This window comes from Corvus kubaryi, unplaced genomic scaffold (genome assembly GCF_017639235.1).
Source record: "Corvus kubaryi isolate FWS band 111438036 unplaced genomic scaffold, C.kubaryi_AGA036_p1.0 37394, whole genome shotgun sequence".
Taxonomy (NCBI): Eukaryota; Metazoa; Chordata; class Aves; order Passeriformes; family Corvidae; genus Corvus; species Corvus kubaryi.
Genome location: NW_024581133.1, coordinates 10979943 through 10993850, shown reverse-complemented (window position 1 = coordinate 10993850; position 13908 = coordinate 10979943). Strand labels below are relative to the sequence as shown.

The 13908-nt window shown below is 38.9% G+C and overlaps 1 protein-coding gene across 1 annotated transcript in view; it reads left to right on the top strand.

Annotated features, from left to right (window-relative positions):
• Positions 1-13183: 13183 nt before the first annotated feature.
• The window catches only part of MEGF11 (multiple EGF like domains 11), a 256970-nt gene continuing 256245 nt past the window's right edge, over positions 13184-13908 (top strand). Inside the window, exon 1 of the mRNA XM_042039041.1 lies at positions 13184-13325. The gene's annotated coding sequence lies outside the window, so the exon portion shown is untranslated. The remainder of the gene's footprint in view (positions 13326-13908) is intronic.

The following is a 13908-nucleotide window of genomic DNA, read 5'->3' as shown; positions in this document are numbered from 1 at the left end:
AAAACTCAAATGATTGCAAAAGGCCAAGCTGGAGTCACTAGAGCCAAAGAGAACTCTTGACACTTTATCTAACAGCTGAGTTTGTCCCTGTGAGATCAGAGATGAACTTTCATCATCTGGTACTTCATGCATCTGGTAATTGTCTTTACACAGGGCAAGAAGTTGGTGCAGGCACACCCAAAACTAGCAGGATAATGTGTGCATGTTTAATTGTTTTAAAATGAAATTTGCAAAAATGTTAGAGTACCACTATTAGAAGATCTTACCAAATGTTGAAGAATAAAGATGAAGTACAGTCTGCCTGCAGAACTATGGGACATACATTCCTGCATACAGCTTCACTTCATAAAGTACTTGTAAATAAAAAAATCATGGTAGAATACAAATACATCAGTACAAGTATTATTTTTATGGAGTATTCCTCATTTTGTGCAATGCTCCCATGGATAACACCAGCAAGTGCTAGAGAAGCTTTTATTTTACATGGGCAATAGAAGTCTTTAAAGTTCAATCCCATATTTGTGCTTGCCTGGGATGGGAAGTGGGAGCCTCTCGGGAGCTCTCCCTGCCTGGAGAAGCCTGTCAGGAGATGCAGTACAGAATTTCAGTGTGTTACCTTTTGATACAAGTTTGATAGAAGTGTTTGGGGGAAGAAATTTGAGGTCACTGGAGAATACCAGCAATTGGCTCAAGTTTCCCAAGCCTGACTCATCTGACAAATGCCACAAACAAGAGGCAGAGAATTAATCTAGGATCCACAGAGTCATGGAATCAATAGAAATTGTATCTTTCCACTTGAAAAAGGCCTTTTTATTTTTTTTTTTCTCCAAGTACTCTGTCACTGAGGTAGAGGATGCAAGATTTGATTATCTCATAGCATATTTTTGAAGTGGTTCTTCCATTCTTAAAGCAATTGTGGAGCAATTGGCAATTCAACATCTCCTTCTAACTCATACTAAACTGGATAAATGCTGTCTTCTCTTGGAGATTCCTTCTCCTGGATTGCTGGCTCAGTAAAAGCCAAGTATTTTAAAAATTGCACCCACATCTGGGAAGGTCTCAGGATTAATGTGACATTCCTTGCACTCATAAAAAAGAAATATATCAGATTATTTTTAAAATGTCTGGTTTATGTAATCTAGTGTCCACTGGCATTAATTATGTCACCCTCCTTTAATTATTTTTGTCAGATCCCATATTAATTAGATTCTGTAATTTTGCTTGGGATTGCCCTTTGACCGATGATTATCTCATTTATCCTTTAAAATCATTTATACAGCATTACAAAGAGAATGCTAATGTTATTTTAGCGAAAAGAGAATGATTTTGTATTCGTGCATTTTTGGGCTTCCGAATTTTCACCGTGGATTTCAGTTCGTCAAGCCCACCTTAGCCCTTTGCGTTTGCAATACCGGACACCCCCGCTGTGGGACGCTCTGTAATCGATTTTGGGTTGAAATCGGAACGTTTGCTTCCCTGCCCGTGTCTAATGGGCTGAAATTCCACCTTTCAGCTTCCGTGAACAAACTGCTTGGAGTTGTTTATAGCATAAAGAGACAATTTTCTCCACAAAATAAACTGGAAAGCGATGCAGCTCTATAATAAAATAATAAAAGAAAAAAGACTTGCAGATTTCTTCAAGCATGTCAGGAATATGAAACTACACGATGTTTACAATTATTGGAAGCATAAAAGGAATTTATCACAATACCTGATATTTACTATAGCATGCATTTGATCTTCTTTCCACCACCCTTTTCTTCCATGGATACAGTTCAAAAGTTTACAGCACAGGAATGCAAAGTCGTGTACTATTTAGTTTCACTTGTTTTCTGTGCCTTTATTTACTTTATCCCAGGATTTTCACCATATTTACTGATGAGAGATCCTAAATATTATTTAAAGGAAAAACTCCTTTATGCTGACATAATTAGAATGTTACACTTTATCTCATCAGGGAGCTCTAGGCTATTTGCAGCTGACAATAACTTGGTGTATTCCAGAATTTCTGCTTTCATAAAACATGTTTATATTTGTTATGCTAGAAATTATGAAAACAATTTGGTTCAAAGGAGAAGGCTACCATATCAATCTTTTTGTCATCAAAATGCATTTGATTTAGTGGGAGCCTTTGCACTGAAATGATGCTCAGGGGTGCCTTGGCCTCTGGAGTAGCTCCTGCAGGGTTCAAAGGATAATGGTGGTCAGAGATGGAAAGACCCAACAGGTCAGCTTTTCCACCCCCTTCCAAATTGGGAGTGCTTCTTGTGGTATATCTTGCTCCAGTCTGGGGTCAGTGCTGCACAATATCATGCTGTAAGGTTTATTTATTTATATACCCCAGTAAATAGAAAACAGAATAGCAAGGGTGACTTTTTACCTCTCCCTGCTTTCAAAATAACAAGAAGTTTCTGGGTGAAGCTGATTAATTCCCTCTTAGGCTCCTATCATCAGAAATTAAATGGGGTTGACTCATGGGGAACTCTGCAGCTGTGATTTGCTCTAAAAATGAGATATAAGAGGTTTTCCTTGAGAGCTCAATGATGAATAAAAGAAAACTAAAGGAAGATGTATCACACTGCATTTCTGGGCTGCAGCTGTGCATCTTAGGTGCTTTAAATTCTTCTTACTAAAAGCCCTTGAGCAAAGATTTTATACCCATAACTACTCTATCCTCTGGCAAATCATACTGCCTGGCAGGGCTGGGTAAATAACAGGTACTCTTAAAAAAAAAAAACAAACTACAGAGGAAAAAATACAAGATTTCAAGATACATTCTTTTGTCATAATTATTGTCAAGAACTAAGTCTCAGCCAGCAAGTAATTCAGGAATACCTAATTGTATATAGTAATACTTTAGCCTATGCTGCTCAGTTCTGTATATAGTGATATTTTTGGGTTTCCTTGATGTCTCTGTGTGACAACTGACCAACAGTGAATAGTTTTAATTTAGTGTAAAAGTCATAAAATAACATATGTAGTGCTAATCACTTATTGTGCAATTGGAGGTTTTCATTTGGCAAATGTTCAAGCTTAAAATGTGTTTTTCATGATTATTCCCCTTATTAAAGCTCATTTGCTATTCATGGAAAGTGAGCACAAAAGAGATGTGAACAGTCAGAGAAACACATTTAAAAATTCAAGTGAATATCCAAGGGAAATGGATTTCAGTGTTTGCCCAACTCTACTGGGACACTCAGCTGCTGAACGTCTTCTTAATGGGTGCCTTTGTCATTGTCCTCAAGGCTTCCATCACAAATGCTGGATGGTTCCTTACGACATCATATTGCAGTCATTACACAAAATTCATTCTTGATATGGTTAAAGTGGTTCATTAGAGAGAGGCAAGGTGAGAGTGCATTCACCATGCGTCTGTTGCTTTTACAAATGAGGTGAAAACTAATTTGTTGTGATACTGAGCACTGAGTTTAGTGTGGAGTCAAAGAAGCTCAGGTCTTTGGCCCTTGCTAAAAGCTGAGACATCCAATGGCCTTGCTCATGCTGGCCTCAGGGACTCCAGTTATCCCTCTCTATATCCTAGTGATGAGAAGAATCTGGATTATCAGCTGTGGGAACAAAAAGCAGTTGCTTTAGGCTGAGCTCCTGCAAGCTAAATTACACCTTTATTCTTCACTTGCTTTCCTGGCAGCAGGATCCACATGCAAGGCTCTTTCCTCTCCACCTCTTTCATCCACAAGGCCTAATTGAAGTAAGTCAGGTGGTCAAGAATTGTCCTCTAGGTCCCAAACACTTGATAGAACCACCAAAGTGCTTCTTGTTACTACCTCAATAAATGGTATCATTCCCTATTATGCTGAAAATACAAAGTTATGTGAACAACCACATAGTTTCTAAGGATAAATAACTGGAAAAAAAAGTTGCATCATTCAGCCTGAGAATTTGGAGGTGCATTTACTCATGCAAGCTGAGATCAAAGGCTGGTGCTTTTCAGAAAGTTCTTGCTTCTTAGCCAAATTTATAACTGCTTCAATTAAAGAAGATAAAATTATTTGCCTAGGGTCACATGGCAACTCAGTGGCTCGAGCACAGTTTGAGCCAAAGATCCATTCTCTTGGTTCATCACCCTTGAATGTAAATAGGAGATTTAATTCTGTTTTATGAAGATATTAAGCAGGTTTTGTAAGTTTTATAAGTTCCTGAAAGAAATCGAGCTGCCATTATAATGAGGAAGTAGTCTAACGGGTAATAACATTTAAGAAAAACAAGATAAAAAAAAGTATTTCCGGAGGAAGAAATTAAACCTTGAACTAGTAGTTTGTGGCAGCTGATAAGATGTGGAACTTTCTGGGGACATGAAGGGCTTTAGAATGCCAATCAAATACCAAAATGCTCATTTAATTTAGTGGATACTGACTGATTTTTTTACATTGCTGCTTATTTTAGATATTTTTCCACTCTTTCCCCAGTTGAACATTGCAGAATGCAGTGTGTGGAGGAGGTGCACAGCACCAGTGTGAGCAGGTGTCCCAAACATTGGATGAGCCGGTGCAGCTGCAGGTAAGGGAAAGAAAGGTAAGGAAAAGCCAAAGAGCAGCCCCAGCTGTGGGACAGAACAGTTCTGGATTTACAGTCAGCTGCCAAGAATACTCTTACAGATATGGCAACCCATACACTTAAAAGCAGGGAAGAAGAGGAGGGACAGTTTCAGATAATTTCAGTCTAAAATTTTTGCTTAAAATTGAGTTCACCGTGTTATTTTCCAGCTTATCTCACCACCCTTCCTTTTTTTTTTATTTTCCTTCTAGAATGTCCCATCCCTTCAAGTTTCGTTTTTTGGAATTTAATATCTCCTGTTGATGATTTCTGTTCCTTATCTTCTTTTGATCCGTTCTGCTTCTCTTTTAGATCCTGTCTCCTTCAGTCTCCAACTAATGTCTCCCCATATGTCAGATTAAAAAAAAAAAAATTACAAGATGCTGGGCTGTGAAAGGAACTAGGGAATGTTTATGTGGTTGCAGCAGGCTGACCATTAAAGTGACTTTATTTCTACAGCATTTCAGATGCTGGGCTTGACAGTTTCATTTCCGAAACTATTTATACTCACAAAAGTCTGTAACAGCATTTCCATTATTTCCTTATAGGATTTTTTTGCCTATATTTTATCAAATTATCTTCTTCTATTCAGGCCTGATTTCAGACAATAGGAATACAAAGTGGAAAAATCCTTTCTAAAAGAGGCTGTAGCTTTTTATCTATTAAAGCATCTTTCTGTGTCCCAACACATTTTTATCTCAGCCTACTTTTCAGCTTCTCCTGTTGATTTGATCCAATGGACTGACATGCAGGGGAGACTTAGATGAAAGTTATACCTGAAGAGGGTGTGTGCTCAGAGCTGAGGAACCTTATTAAAGCTGCCTTCCTCATTATCCACCAAAGTCCTCTTGCAGCTCTGGATCCTGATTCCAGAGTGCCATATTAGAGCAAAGGCCAGCTATAGCTGTTGCCTCCCACTGAAAACACAGAGGGAGGGGATATTTTACTAAACTATCACCACTGGGCATCACAGCAGGCTAGGAGGGATAAAAATTATAGATTTTATATTCTTGATTTTCTAAATATAATGCTGTCCAAGCCTTTATATATGTGATGTTCAATTTTTTCTTCATTTCAAGAAAAAAACCAACCAAACCACAATTTGCAGTTTTGAAAAGGAAACTAAAGCTAGCATTAAATATTCTTGAACAACATCAGTGTATTAAATTCTGGCACAGTTTGCATAAAGAGGCTCTGTGGCAATTTGTAAGAACATGTGGAATAAACTTGTTAAGAGTAGTCTAGGTGTAACTTGTTCCTTGCTACAGTAGTAAAATCAGGCGTTCTGGTGATTCCCAGGCTTTCTGGTCTGGCAAACCCTTGTCAGCCCTCAAGTATCCTGCACAGACCACCACACCCCCTCAGTGTCAGTGGCTGTTGCAAACAGAATAAAGACAATGCTCGTTATGATTTCACAAATGGAGTTTGGAAACCACTAGACATAATGATGGCTTTGGTTCCCTCCAGCTCTACACTTCTGTGGCTCTGGACTGTCGCTGGCATTCCAGGGAATGGTAGGGTAAGTTTGTGATGGGATATGATGGTAACAACAGTCTGAGCTACTGAGTACAGCCCCTTTTTCTTGCCTTGGAGAGACGCTCTCCCAGGAAGGTCAGCAGGTTGTTTGCTTCCTGCTGAGCTAATTGGCAGGGTGACAGCCACTTCCTGCCAGACACATGCATTTGTTTAATCTCTGCTGGTTGGGGATAAAAACCACCAACAGACAAAAGCGGCCTTCTTTAAAAGAGCTGATTTAGAGCTGGGTGAAGATGGGTCCTCCCCTTAAACCCCGAAGTGTCAGTAGTAGCTGCTGTGGATGTGCACAAGTAACACACACCCAAGCTCAGTTTGGATCCCTTTTTTTCCCCTGACAGTACAGTAGGAATAGAGGGGAATTATTGATCTTGGTATAACATGAAAAGTTACCAGAATCAGGTAGATTTGGCATCTATAGTTATGTATTTAAAAGATGATGCCCATTGCAAAGGCAAGATTGAATAGATTGTAGGAGAGATAAGGAGCTGCCTGAACTGATTTGAGATGCACGAAGCTGCTGTATAAAGGACATGTGCAAGGCCCAAGGGAGTCAGTGTAAAGAATCTTGTTAATGTTTATGGGCTTTTGATCAAGTCCTAAAGACAGGCTCAAGAGTTGAGATGTTTTGACTTTGAAACAAAGGCTCTGGTGCAATTACATAATTTCTATTATTCTCTTTATACTGGTGTGTGTTATTCATCATTCTGATCAGAATATGCTTTGCATCACTGTCCTATTTCTGGTTTGATGATTGTGATAAACTTAGTAACCTTTTGCAGGCTGTGAAGTTGTACACTTTCTTCAGATACTCTGTTTGGCTTGTGAAAGTGCTTTTTGAGTTTTAAAGGACAAAATTTATGTTTGTTTTTCCAGTTAGGGATTACCGGGGGCTAATAATCTAAAACTGTAGGAATGATTGTGATAAACCTAGTGACCCTTTTCAGCCTGTGAAGCTGTACACTCCTTCATTTAGATTGTAAAAGTGCTTTTTAAGTTTTAAAGGACAGACTTTATGAGTTTTTTTATTTCATCAATTAGAGATTATTAGGATCTAGTGGTATTCTAAAAATATAACTTCTAGTACAGCTTCATCTTTGCCTCTTTCAGAGATTTGCATCCTCTCCATTTGTATGGAATGTACCTGTTGCTGCCATCTCCCTATAACAGAGGGCTATCTCTTTGGTATCCTCAGAATTTGCAGGTTTTAATTAGAATGGATTTATGTTGATTAGAGTTGATGGGATTGAAATGCCATGTAGTTATTAATTTCCTAGTTTTAATTTTGCTACTTAGTCATACGTTACCAAAAATATCTTGGAAATGTGTTTTTTTCCCTTGTAAAGTGGCAAACCAGAGAAATAAATGCATCATGGCAGGCTGTCATTTTGAGTACAACTCCTGTTAGATCCTGACTTAGAATTCTGAGAATGACTATGAAGCTGGATGAAAATGCAAAGACAGATTTGCAGCCAAGTTTTCTTAGATTTTTTTTGAAAACAAAAATGAACTTTTGGGAATTTCTGCTAGGATTTGATTAATTTCTTTTTTACATGTAAAAAGGAATTATGTTCATTGACATGAACATAATTCCTTGAACTTCCAAAATTTTAAAATGTCCATTTTAATTTTCATCTCTGTAGCAAATGCAGGACAAACACAGTTTCTGGGCAGAAGTCAATGTTATCCAGCACACGGAATGTTGTTTCCACTTTTGCAGGTAGGAAAGTGAGGCATAAAATAATGTGTGGTCCCATCTAACAGTCCTTACAATCAATCTAAGGTGCATCTTCAGATCTCACTGAGACAGGATAAGGTGTTGTGTAGGTGGACTGGCTTTGCAGGCTGCTTATCTCTGCAGTGATGAATAAAAGCAGTAACAAAATTTCCAGAGCAGATAAAAATTCAAATGATCCTCTTTCCAAAAGTCTCATGTGGAGCCCATTGCAGCTGAAAGGAGGAGACCAGACTGACATGCACAAGTGGCAGAGTTTTGGACTGGGAATGAGGAATCTGGGTTTTGCAGAAAACGGGTTCAGTTCAGAGAATGTTTATATTCAGTGTTGGCATTCAACTAGTTCCTGAAACTTCAGGGTAAAAATTCCTGCAAAAATTGATCCTAAAGACGGATTCACAGCTTCTTTCAGCTTCTCTCTTCTTTCTGTAATCAAACCCGTTCCTCACTGAGTACAAGAGCAGTGAATCAAAATTTCTTTTGATAAAAGCATAGCTGAGCATATGTGTCCAAATATGTGCCCAAATAATGCCAGTTGCTGTAATAGTACATTTCCTGCAGATTTAAGTTCTCCTTAATATTCTATCTATCTGGAGACAGCTGTTTGAAGAAAACAGCTAAGCTTGATCATAAATTTGCCCCGGCATATTTAGAAGTATTTGTAAATATGGTCTAAATGAATGTATCCTATGGACGTGTTTCAGAATACCAACCACCAACTTTGGTCTGCTTCAGTCCTTATTTTAAGTCTATTTCTGGTTTGCCATCACTTGGAAGTTTGGTCAGCCTTCTCCAAATGAGAATTTCCTAAGAAAGAGCAGCCTTTGGGTTTCTTTGTGAAGGAGCAGAACTTTGGGGAACCTCACTGCATTGGTGTAGGCAGACAGAGAGAATCAGGATTCTTCTTTATCTCCTAGGTCAATGCCCCTTTTTTGGTCTGTGCTTGCTCATGGCTGTTCCAGCCTTTGGGTTTAGGTGTAGGTGAAAGATAAATTCAAAGAGATACAAACTCAGGAGGTTGGGAATATTCAAATAATTAACTTAATTACAAATACAGTTGATAATGTTCAACCCGTAAATGCCTGTTTTGTGTTGGAGAGTTGGGAATTGGTCAGGTTTCTCCCATAGCCTTGATTCCATCTCAGGCAGTTATAGGAGGGATGTCCTGTAGACACACAGGAACATGACAGGTAAATTGTCCTTCAGCTCTCAGAACCAGAAGGTGAAGATGTGGTTGGAAGCAATTGGTTTCTTGCTTCAGTTGCAGAGTGAATTTCCTGGATAAAAGAAAAAAATCTCTTCTTGCAGTTATCCACATAGGAATTTGCACTAAAAAGCCAACAGTTGCAGTCTGACCTATATGACATTGCTGCTAATTATGCATTATATATGCTGCTTTTCCCATTTTTCCATTGTGAGGGGCCTCTTCATTTCTCAGTTCATATGCATTACTCTCATTAACATTAACAAGAATGTAGCTGTTGTAGAGTGATTGTCAATCGGTTTTGATATCATTCCTCAATACTTACCAGGGTCATGTGCTCTAAATAAAGGCAGAATGTCATTCTGGATGCCAGGGTGTACTTGGGATCCTGTTTCCTACAGAATTACACCCTGAAGCTCCTGAGAGCCAATTGTAGATTCCATGGAGCTCTTTTACCTTCTCAGGCCATTCTGATCCATCCAAAGATCTGATCTGTTCATACAACAAAGCTGTCACAGCTATCCTGCAGCACAGAATTCCACTCATCCATGTTGTGGAAGGCTGGTCTCTTATCCAGTTTCCTTTATAATAAGAGTAATAGCTGTGTACAACTGAATTTCTTTGCTATTTTTTTAGGGGATCAAATTCCTCCCTCAAGTAACCAGCTACAGTTCAGCTGAATGAAGGCTAAGTCTTCATTTGCATCATTGCATAATTATTTTCTTCAGCCTTACCAAATCCTTTGTTTATTTTTAAATTTACATCATACTAAGCAGTGCAGAAACCATGATTAAGAGAAATAGCAGACACTAAGTATGATGATCATACACACAGAATTAAGAGCTGAATTTGACCTCCTATACGTTAAGATTTACACAAACCACTTGGTCACTGGCCAGTTCTTAACTCATTTTGAGTGTCCTTTATATTATGATTGAGGAGTAGAATTAAAAACTTTGTTAATGAAAAAAACAACTGACATGATTGAACCAGGCCTTAAATGCTTAGTGTCTGTTTGAATTAGATGAACAATTTCTGTATATTTTGCTACTGTAATGCAGGATTAATATTTTCTGATCATATTTTCATTACTTGTTCACTAAGAGCACTGGGACAACTTGAGTGAATCTTTGTATTTGTAATGGGTCCATCATGTGGGAAAAGATAAATTAATGTGATTCTTGCTATCCTTATTTGGAGAGATCAGGGATGGATTGGGAAAGTCAAACAAAACCTGTGCAGAACTGGCTCTAGTTCAGACTGTATTTTCTACACTGCCTACAACTGTTTGTATTTGATTTGGACACTTTGTATTGGTAGAAGGGAGTCAGGCATAAATGAGGCCAACGCTATTATTCAGTGTTATTAATGATGTTGTCTACTCTTAGTTCCTCAAAAACTAGAAAACTAATAAATTTTACATATTGGAAAAAAATCACAGATAAATCAAACAAATATATAAATTCTTTAAAGTATTTAATATGTGTTAAGAGGACAGGATGATGAATTCAATATTGAAAACCAATATCAAGTTTACAATTATGTACCATTTATCATCACTGATTGCACAAACAGAGTATTATTGCGGGGAGCAGAATGATGCATAAACTAAAACCCTGATTGGTTTTCTAAAAAAAAACAAGTTAAAATTCATGTTATGTCTGAAAAGCTTTGTTTTTTCTTTTTCAAGCATTATTTTCAGTAGTAATTGTTCATTCAGACACAAATGATGCATGTTTAATTTCTTGAGCTTTAATATTAACAGTATAATATTTTTCCAATGTGGGTAACTTGTGCTTTTACAAACAATAGCAGGATTCACTTTGCTCTTGTTTTTTGAGGCCCAATTTCCCCTTTAAGCAAAAAGAACATATGGAAAATGAAAAAGTGGAGAGGAACTAGTTTTGAATTGGACATGTAGGAGCAAGCAAATGAAAGCAGCAAAATGCTCTTGAAAGGTGAATGGACTTTGAAGAGAAAACATGTACAAGTGGCTGTTTTTATTCAGCAGGTCTTTTCAAAAGGTAAAATTCTGCCTCCCCAAAAGTCAGCGGCAAAGCTCGCAGTGACTTCAGTGTTTTCAAACTGCTGTTGTCTGTGTGAAGGACATACCTGCTCACCTTTACGAAAGAGCTGCTCTTCTTTAAACTCTTGTCACCCCAGCTGAGCCCTGGGAGAGGGAAATGAATTCTTCTCTGGCTCGCACTTTATCAGCAGAATTATTAAGCAGTTTTCTGTGCAGAGTCACTCTTGTAATATACTCTTGCTTTTTTTTTTTTTTTTCTTTTTTTTTTCAAATTCCTTTCTCATTTTCATGTTGGTGTTCAGGTTTCCTGGGGATAACCAGATATCATTTCACCAAACTGAGGCTGTGCACTCATAACTGAGAGTTATTTTGTCCTTCAGAATTTCAACAACTCATTCTGATTTATGAAAGAATCTGGCTAGGCTTGAAGATTCAGCTGGAGTTTACAGAGTTATAACTCTAGTCTAGACTCATTGAGTCAACAATAATAAGAAAGAAGCCAAACTGTCTTTTTATATCTTTTTCTGTAAACTACACATTTTAAAAACAGAAGCACTGAACTAGAACCAGTGTGCTGCAATTCAGTGCTGTTTGTACTGAATGTCTTTTTAGAAAGGGGTTGCATTTAAATAGAGACCAAGAAGAAATGAATATTCCAGTAGTCACCCTCAAATGAAGAAACATCCATAGCCAGGTTCATTGGCATTTACTGACATCTACAACCCTGCAAACAGACAACCATAGTGCAGAGAATGCCAGAACTTTCCATGGGAAATTACTGAGCTGGATGGGATTTTATACAGGCAAGAAGAGTGGGGCTGAATGCTTTGTCTCAAATATCTGTCAAAAGTCATACAACAGAATGTAATATCTTAGGTTTCATTGATGTCCAGAGCACTCACAGTTTGACAGGCCACTTCTTTGGAAAGTTTTACAAAGAACACTGAAAGACAAAGAAAAAAAATTGTCGCAGCAGGCTTGCCTAATTCATTTTAAGCAGTCTGGTTTAGTCTCTGTGCATTTCTTACCATTTAAAAAGAAAAATCAGGGATGCTGAATAGTTCCCCAAATGGTGACAAAACTGAGTGCTAAACAACGCCATCAGTATAGGGCAACTGGTGGTTTTTAATATTCTTAGACAAACAACAAAACCTAATTATCTTTATTTATTCAATAAATCAAGTTCAAATTTGATCTATTGAATTGTACTAAATATTGAAAATAATTTAATAAATAATCATAATTGCTAATTTATTATTGATAGTCATCCTTAGAATTTTTTGTAGAAAAGAATTAAAAACAGGGGGGGAAAGATAGGGAAGAATTCACCTCAGGCACCAGTAGTGCTGCAGAACCTGCTTAGGTTGCCTTAGCCATAGGTAATGAAGAAAAATAGCTTGTGGAGCCAGGGAGGGAGCAGAACTGGGCTTGGAAAAGAGAATGGAAAGCAGGAATCTCTCCAGCAGCCACTCCAGCACACAGGGTTGCTCCACTGCCCCATGCTGCTGCCTCAGGTGGCTGGTGCAAGGTCTCAGGAATGCTACAAACCAGCACAGCACAGCAAGGCAAGGTTGGAAATGTGGAGGCATGAAGACAGTGGTGGAGTGAAGTTTTTTGGGAGGCTGGGAGATTGCAGGAAGTCCTTTACGGAGGCAGTGTACCAATCCTGGCCCAAACTACGTCCTTTTTGAAACATTGCCATCACCTGCAGTCATGCACTGGCACATGACCAAGAAACACACAGTGCAGGACAAAGGAGTTTGGCAGCCTCATATGGACATAAAATACTGTACAAGGTGGGGATTCATCGTGTGGCTACGGTGACAAAAAAAGTTCTATTAATAATTTTGCTCTATTATCAAAAAGGGACTTGGTCTTGTGTTTCTTACATACTGAGATGTTAAAAAAGCAGGATCACAGCCAACATTGTAATTCTAATTAGAATATAATCAGTAATAGTACATAACACAAGCAGAGCATTTAATCTTGAAAAGCCTGTGCAAGCGTAAGATTGCTGGCTAAGAGCTAAGTTAGTGCAGCTGTTCAAATCACCTGTCATAAGCCTTTTGGTCTAATAATTTTAATCATTATACATTTGTAACTTCAGGTACATCTTTCAGGAAGAAAATGACAACCGTGGGGTGCGATTCGTTCCTTGGCTGGTGCCTCTCTGAGCATGCAGTGGCACTGAGCCACCCGAAAGCAGCAGTGATGCAGTCGATGTGACAGTGCAAGGGCAGATGCTCTGGACGGTAGAGGATGCTAGAGAAGAGGTAAATTTTCCACCGCGCTTTTCCCCATTAGCATCCCCTGAACCTCGCCTGGTATCAGCTCGAGCCAGCTTCTCCCCATGCAGGGGCTGCTTTAGGCACTGCGAGCTGCGTGTGCCTGCCTGTGTGTGCCCGCTCCTCCAGCTGTGTGCGTGCCTCTAATTGCAAACCCAGCACCTCGAAATGGGTCCAGAAGTTTGCATGATCTCCCTCTAAGCACATCCGCGGAGTCTGAGAGGTCTCTGCTTAAGAGATCCCGGGTTTTCGCCGCAGAAGGCAGGCAGTCGTGCTTTCCCCCCCATCTCCTGCCTCTGCTGAGCCACCAAGTGTTTCTGCCTCGGCTATAGTTTGCTTCCTCATTCCCACATGCACTGTTCGGGCGGCAACCTTTAGATGCCGGGATGGCGGTCTTTGTCCTTCTAGTCTATTTAATGTATTTTAATTGAATCGAGCAGAGAAAAAACCCCAAAACACATACCCAAAGCCCAGGGCATCAGGACTAGATACCCCTTCCCCCAAACAACAAACGGTTAAATAAATAACGAGATGCTAAACCAACCATCACCAAACGAATAAGCCAAAAATC